General features: G+C 34.7%; 1 long non-coding RNA gene across 1 annotated transcript; it reads left to right on the top strand.

The window, feature by feature from the left end:
* LOC107674730 (uncharacterized) lies at nucleotides 1-1384 on the top strand. The gene is made up of 3 exons (XR_001632528.1): nucleotides 1-20; nucleotides 321-458; nucleotides 775-1384. It is a non-coding gene; the product is annotated as an uncharacterized LOC107674730 (long non-coding RNA).
* The last annotated feature ends 6249 nt before the right edge of the window (nucleotides 1385-7633 follow it).

The raw sequence follows: 7633 nt of genomic DNA on the forward strand, positions 1-7633 counted from the left end.
CTCTTATCCTTGCCAAGGCGGTCAGTCAGTGAAAGTTGTTGATTTTCATTATCAATTGAATTGATTAATTAGCCATAATATGAGTTTACTTAGCTATAGTTTTGGTGTAAATTTATCCCTAGAAGTGAACTACAGTTTTCCTCATTTGGAAAAGCCTTTCAAAAATGAATTAATGTTATTCTAGCAGTGAAGCAAACCTGCGTTTATTTAGACTAACACCTGACTAACATCAGTTTGAAGTGGTTAACGGGCAGGAATTGGAACATTAAACTATGAGCAGCAAATTTATTAAAGCTTTTCTTGTGCCATTCCCCCTTCAGAAAGGATTTGATGTCTTTAATGCACTGGACCTAATGGAGAACAAGACATTTTTGGAGAAGCTCAAGTTTGGCATTGGAGATGGAAACCTGCAGTATTACCTCTACAATTGGAAATGTCCCAGCATGGGTTCAGAAAAGGTACAGGTTTTCAGATGTCATACACATGATTGTCCTTTTCAGTCAGAGTCAAGTGAAATTCATTGGCTTGTACTCTTAAGTTAGCATTGACATTGCTACGTTCATATACACTAGGTGGCCATAGTGCTTCACAATCTGGCTCCCAAAGCACCTAGGTGTCACTTTGTATGGTTTTCCATTGTAATTATTTTTATTTTTTATTTAATAATTTATTGAGCATTTTATTTCTTTATTTTAATTCAATGTGTAAAAATCCTTGAAGTTCAATATACTGTTTACTGAGCTGCTATAATAATAATTACTATAATCTTTTTAGGTGGGTTTGGTTCTACAGTGACCTATTCCACCATCCATAATCTATGTCTCGCATGACAGCGAGGCTGATTTATGACATCACGCACTGACCACCTGACAGATGCTACCAATGGACTTCCTGCTTCAGGAAGGAGAATTCACCGCCCATTTTTAAGTTTCAACTTTGACCTTTTGGACCTGCACTACTTATTTCTCTCTCTCTCTCTTTCTCTCTCGCTTTCTTTCTATTTCCCACACTTCTTATTCTCTCTCTGCGCATGGACCTAAAGCCATTGTAATTACCATCATCAGAGATGAGGAACCTTAATCTGTTATGATTGTTAACAACAGTACACACACACACAAAAAAACTTGACAAGCTCATGATGAACCCTGATGCATAAGTGTTGCGCTATTCGCATCGGTAGATTCAACTAATTCGGTATAACATGATTTTACTCTCCCTATCCAATGAGAGGTGCTTTTTGCAAAATGGATGAAAATGTTTATTTCTTCAGTGTTTTAGAAAAGACCAGACAACAATCAAAGACGCATGAAAATTCCTAGAGAAAAAAAAAACGGCTAATGAGATAATAAAAATCCCAAGTGGACATGACAAGGGCTGCTGTCAATGATTTTCCTGTGGTCATTCTCTTCTTCGCACATCTTAAACTGTTGCCATGGAAACAGTGTCTCTACTTCCTTTTGACAAAATTTGACCAACTGATGGGTGCGGTACCTGGCGAACGAGATGTTTTTGTCCTGCTTTTGCTTTGTCATTGCTTTTAATCTGTCCTCTAATCAGTTTATTGCTTATTTGTCTCTTAACTGCCTGTGATCCCCTTTCACTGTATTGCCAACAGAGAGCACTATACTTTCCATGAACAAGGAACAAGAGAAATACCCTATAAGATCCACCAGTTGACAGTTGTTGGAACTACAATGTACACCTGGCAGATTAAAGAGGGGGATCATCATAAATTAGCAATAATGTTGGAAACGGTTTTGATTGGGGTGGGTTGGGGAGCTGAAACACAGAGTTAAGAATGAAATGTGGTGTTTTGTGTCGTGGATGATAGATTTTGCCTGATCATAAAGTTGTACAGCTCTATAAGGATCGGAGAAGATCCTGATTGTATTGTATCTCTTATTTATCAAGGGACTTCATCTGTCCAACAAATGGAAGAGGATTTACATACCAAATCAGTACAGTTTTATGAGGAACTGGCAGTATCTATTTAAAGTTGTGGTTTTCTTGAAAGCAGATCCCCTTTCACTGTATTGCCAGCAGAGAGCACTATACTTTCCATGAACAAGGAACAAGAGAAATACCCTATAAGATCCACAAGTTGACAGTTGTTGGAACTACAATGTACACCTGGCAGATTAGGGAGGGGGATCATCATAAATTAGCAATAATGTTGGAAACGGTTTTGATTGGGGTGGGTTGGGGAGCGGAAACACAGAGTTAAGAATGAAATGTGGTGTTTTGTGTCGTGGATGATAGATTTTGCCTGATCATAAAGTTGTACAGCTCTATAAGGATCGGAGAAGATCCTGATTGTATTGTATCTCTTATTTATCAAGGGACTTCATCTGTCCAACAAATGGAAGAGGATTTACATACCAAATCAGTACAGTTTTATGAGGAACTGGCAGTATCTATTTAAAGTTGTGGTTTTCTTGAAAGCAGTATGGGTCATTTGAGGAAATGGGTTGTGGAAAATACAATGGAAGCAACTGAAAACGGGTCTTTAGGTTTTTCCAGTACAGTTTTATGAGGAACTGGCAGTATCTATTTAAAGTTGTGGTTTTCTTGAAAGCAGTATGGGTAATTTGAGGAAATGGGTTGTGGAAAATACAATGGAAGCAACTGAAAACGGGTCTTTAGGTTTTTATGATGGAGTGAAAGTCAACGTATTAATTTAAAAAAAATTTTTTGTGCTAAATAAAAAGTCGAAGCTGCTGTGAACGGTTGGGTTTTGTCATTTTGTCTGACATTTTCACATGTGGTTGATCATGACAAATTCAAACTTGTTTCTATAATGTTGCTATTTCCTCTACACATGCTGTTAGTTCTTGGTGTAGGAAATTTTAAGTTTAGCCACCACCAAGATTAGTCAAACCTCAATGAGGTTAACAACATGCTTTGCTCTGTTAATCCCCACGACTACAGCAATCAGCAATGAAACATCCAATATTACAGTTTTGTATAGTAGATGTATTAATTATAGACCCTAGAATCAGACTGCCTGGTTTATTTCAAATTCTGCAACACACTTCAGTTCAAAAGTTTGGAGTGTGTACTTTGTTTTAAAAGTTTCTTTGAGGCTGTGTAATGTATTCCTGTGATGCAAAGCTGAATTTTCAGCATCATTACTTTAGTCTTTAATGTCACAAGATCCTTCAGAAATTATTCTAATATGCAGATTTGCTGCTCAAGAAACATTTCTTACTATCAATGTTGAAAACAGTTATACTGCTTAAAAAATTTGTGGAAACCATGATATTTATTTTGTTTCTTTGATGAATAGAAAGCTCAAAAGAACAGCATTTATTTGAAATGGAAATCTCTTTGAACATTATAAATGTAACATTTACTGTCACGCTACTAAACATGCTTTATGATGTGCAAATATTGTTACAAGGACATGTATTTACTATTACTTTTGGATTCTTTTAAATGTGCTTATTAACTGCACTTTGAACATTATAAATGTAACATTTACTGTCACGCTACTAAACATGCTTTATGATGTGCAAATATTGTTACAAGGACATGTATTTACTATTACTTTTGGATTCTTTTAAATGTGCTTATTAACTGCATGTGACTGGTAAATGTCTTTTTGACTGTCACTGCTCAGTTCTGCAGGTGAAGCTCGTGTATGTGACTGTTGAATGAAGGGGTTTTCAGACCCGGAGCAGGAAATGGTGATACTTAGCTTAGCGGGTTCTCAGCTGAATTGACAGATTTAGACAAGAAATTAGATGCACATATATGTTTATAGATGGTATTAAAATATTATTTTCAAGACACATTAACATCTAACTACTGACAAAATATGTGAATAGTCCCACTGTCATCTGCTCACTGGTTTCTAACAGGAAGTGATGCATGTTAACAGTGTGTTTGACAGTGCAGCATCTGAAATCAAAGCACTTCTACACCTGCCATCTTTGCTTTAATTCCTCACTTCTGTCTAACGATCATGGCCAAACACAAGATGACTGAATATATTTACGGTAATACTGCACCACTTTCCAAAGAGAGGCTGGAGGCTACATATGAATGTACGTGATTTTTCATTTGTTCTTGTCTTAAGTGGCTGAAATTTCAATCTGTTTCATTTTGTGTATAATCCAGTATGTCAGATTATGATACACTTATTCCTCTGTACAGTTTTGTTCAGGATATTGTTATTTTTAGGCTTCTGTCATCTTATATTTTAAAGGAAAAAATGCAACCAAAAATGTAATTTGCTGAGAATTTATCCAAGAAGCAGATGAGTTTGTTTCTTCATTGGAACAGATTTAAAGAAATTTAGCCTTGCATTATTAGCTCATCAATAGATCCTCTGCAGTGAATTAGTAAATTCATCTGAAGCAGAGGTTTTATCATGCCAAAATGAAAATTATATTTCCTTCCTGAATGCTTATGCATTGTGCTGATTTGTGTTCCACGTGTCTCTTTGTCCATGTTTAATGTGTATTTTGTAGGTAACAGATCCAGCAGCAGGAGGAGGAGTGATGTTATCAGTGTCCAGGTTCTTCTTTCTGTCACTGCTGGTTAATGGTGACTTGTTATACTTGTGTGAGTATAGTCAAGTTACGTATGCACAAACACACATGGTGTGGTACAATCTTAGTTTTACACTATGCATTATTTTCATAGTATTACTGATTTTACAGATTATAGCAACGGCACGAATCATTTGATGGAATGTGGGCCAGAAAAAAACGACTAAAATCCTGGCAGATAAAATCCATATTTTCTTCTAGCCTACTTGGTAATGCACTCACAATATTCTGTATTCAATTAATGATTTAAGATCTGAGGTATGATTGATCATATGTGTCCTCATATGTGATGATCATAACTGTCATCATATTACAGTTAAAAAAAACAGGCCATTTACATCTGCTATCAGCAATTGTCTAAGGTGATCCAAACATATTACATTTATTAATATATATATATATTTTGTTCCAGCTTCCCCCTGAGAATCACTGGAGTGAAGACTTCACATTAGTCTTAATAGTGATTAAAGACTGATGAATGATCTTCTGATGTCTTCTGATTCTATGCATCTCATTTCAGTCGACTAGAATTCATTTTTGTTACATCTAAATATGTTCATTGTTTTTTGGTTGCACTTTGTTTTACAATATGTTCACAGTGTACTTTACCCTAGAAAGTAGGGTTCTCCGATCGATCGGCTACCAATCGCTATTGGCCGATAATCGTTTGATCGGCTGTCTCTACACTGTAAAAAAATTATAGTGATTTTAACAGTAAAAGACTGTAAAAATGCTACAGTAAAAACCTGTTAATTGTTTAACAATAAGTTTCCTTACTGTATACGGTGAATATAGGCTAATTACATTTAATGTAATTTACAGTAAAAAATAATGTTAACATTTTTTGGAAGTGAAAAAGGAAAAGTCATTGTATAATATACAGTGAAAACCCGTAAACTGACACTCCCAGATTTCCTGCATGACACTTCATATTTGATGTTTTGTTGTTGAAAAAGTTTTTTCTTCTCAGTTGTCTCAGTTTTCTTCTTCAGTATCGTGTGTTTTACCATGATGGTGTTTAGCATTTGTGTGAATGGCACTGTGCACCTTCTTTATATAAGTATTTCCCTTCTCAGCTTGTGGAAGAGTTGCTTGTGATGAGCTTTAATTCATCATGTGACTTTCTCATCACCACCTGCTTTTGGTGGTTATCAGTGCATGTATTACAATAGTTCAAAACAGATATTAGTTCTTTAGTATTAGTACTTTTGGTATATTAACATTACATCATTTTGTTTATTGTGAATTTAATTTATGTAAAACCTAAAATGTTGCTTTCATATTTTGTACGGTGAAGTTCTGGCAACCACAGCTGCTAATATTTAACTGTAAATGTCACCATTTTTTATTTAAACCATTTAATTTAATAACACTGACTCTTTTCTCTTATCTTATTTACCTGTTAGCTATAGCTAGCTTCTTAGCAGGCTAAAGCACACGTGTGCTGTTACAACCACAACAAGAGGCTGTCACTGCATCAGCAAGTACCATCACTACTTTTAAACAAAGGAGCATACATATATACAGGTCTTATTATGCCCATCATCGACTTAACAACATCAGGCTCTTCTCTTCAGCACAATGGTAACCTCAAGCATGGGGTAGAGTGGGGAAAACTGTTTTTTTTCCAATGCAACAAGATAAAGTTAAGATACGTTTTTGTTGTTGTTATGGACCTCAAGTTAGCATCAAGTAAGCTAGCCAGTTAGCATCAGCTAACAATATTTTTCAAACAGGCTGATTTCAGCATGGTTCATTAACAAATATTCATATTTATCTACTCTTATTTTAGCTTGTCTTTTTAATTTTAAGCGAAAACTGCTTGTACTCTGATTTTGCTGTAAATGTATACAGAAAAATGCTTCGTCAAAGTGGGGGCATTTACCTCTGCGGCAAAACGCCCCCTTGGTACAAATCTAATAAAATAAACTCTTGCCATTTTTCATACTTGGTTTATAATTTGTGTCATTGTCACTGAAAACGGATAACTGATTACTTTTGTTTCACAGAAAAATTACACAGTCCTTAAGGGGGCGTTTTCCCCCACTCTACCCTGAAATCCATTTAAATCCCAACATTTCAACAATAAACACTTAACAGATCTCCCCATTATATTAATATACATAAAATATCATTTAATTTCAACATTTACTCTCCATACAGAGTCTGAAGCAAAGCATGCTGGGAACTAGAAATCTGTGGTAACTCATTCAGATTAAGTTCTGCTTAATATAGTCACATTAATATAATATTAATATATGAGTGAAATTAACCCATTTCATTAAATAAATTTGACTTCGGTTATACAGTGTATAGAGGCTAATTACATGGACTTAACATGGGGTAAGGTTAGGTTTAGGAATAGGTTCAGGGTTAGTACCTTTAGTCATTACCCATTTTTCAGTTAATATAGTATACATGTATAACAGAACTGGAAAATAAAGTACTACAAATTGTTATTATTTATTTTATTTTATTTGAATTGTATGAATTTATTGTAGCGTTTTCAACTATAGGCGTTGTGTAATTTTACAAAACCCCAATAAAAGTAGTAAAATGCCTTATTTAAATGGTTATTGTTTACATTACTTCACTCTTTCTTTAGACTAGCTTAGATTTATACATGTAGTTTGTTGTCGTTTTCTAAACAGTTTTAATTTGTAGCAAATGGATATGGGAAATGTGATCAAAGTTTAAGATAGTTCAAAGAAAATACTGTTAAAGCCAAAAATTTTTTGACATTCCCTAGTTTCCACTATACAAAGTGCATGTTGGTTAACCATTGTGATTACAGGAATCTTGCAAAAGAGTAACATTTGAGTGTGGAAGGATCGCTCATTGGCCATTGTGCTAAATGTCTTGTGTTTGCTTTCAAATGTGTTGCTGTTTCAGCATAAGTGTTTCTAAATGTTCCTCATTTCCAACACAAAATAATCATTGTTGGCATTGAGTTGCCTTGGTAATAGACATGCTTTAAAAAAAATACCACAAAGAGAAATGAAACTTGAATAATAATGGATATAACATGAGAGTTCCAGAATGTGTCAATTTAATCTTTTGCATTATAGTGGTATTGTAGT

Source organism: Sinocyclocheilus anshuiensis, unplaced genomic scaffold (assembly GCF_001515605.1).
Source record: "Sinocyclocheilus anshuiensis isolate Anshui unplaced genomic scaffold, SAMN03320099.WGS_v1.1 scaffold152, whole genome shotgun sequence".
Classification (NCBI taxonomy): domain Eukaryota; kingdom Metazoa; phylum Chordata; class Actinopteri; order Cypriniformes; family Cyprinidae; genus Sinocyclocheilus; species Sinocyclocheilus anshuiensis.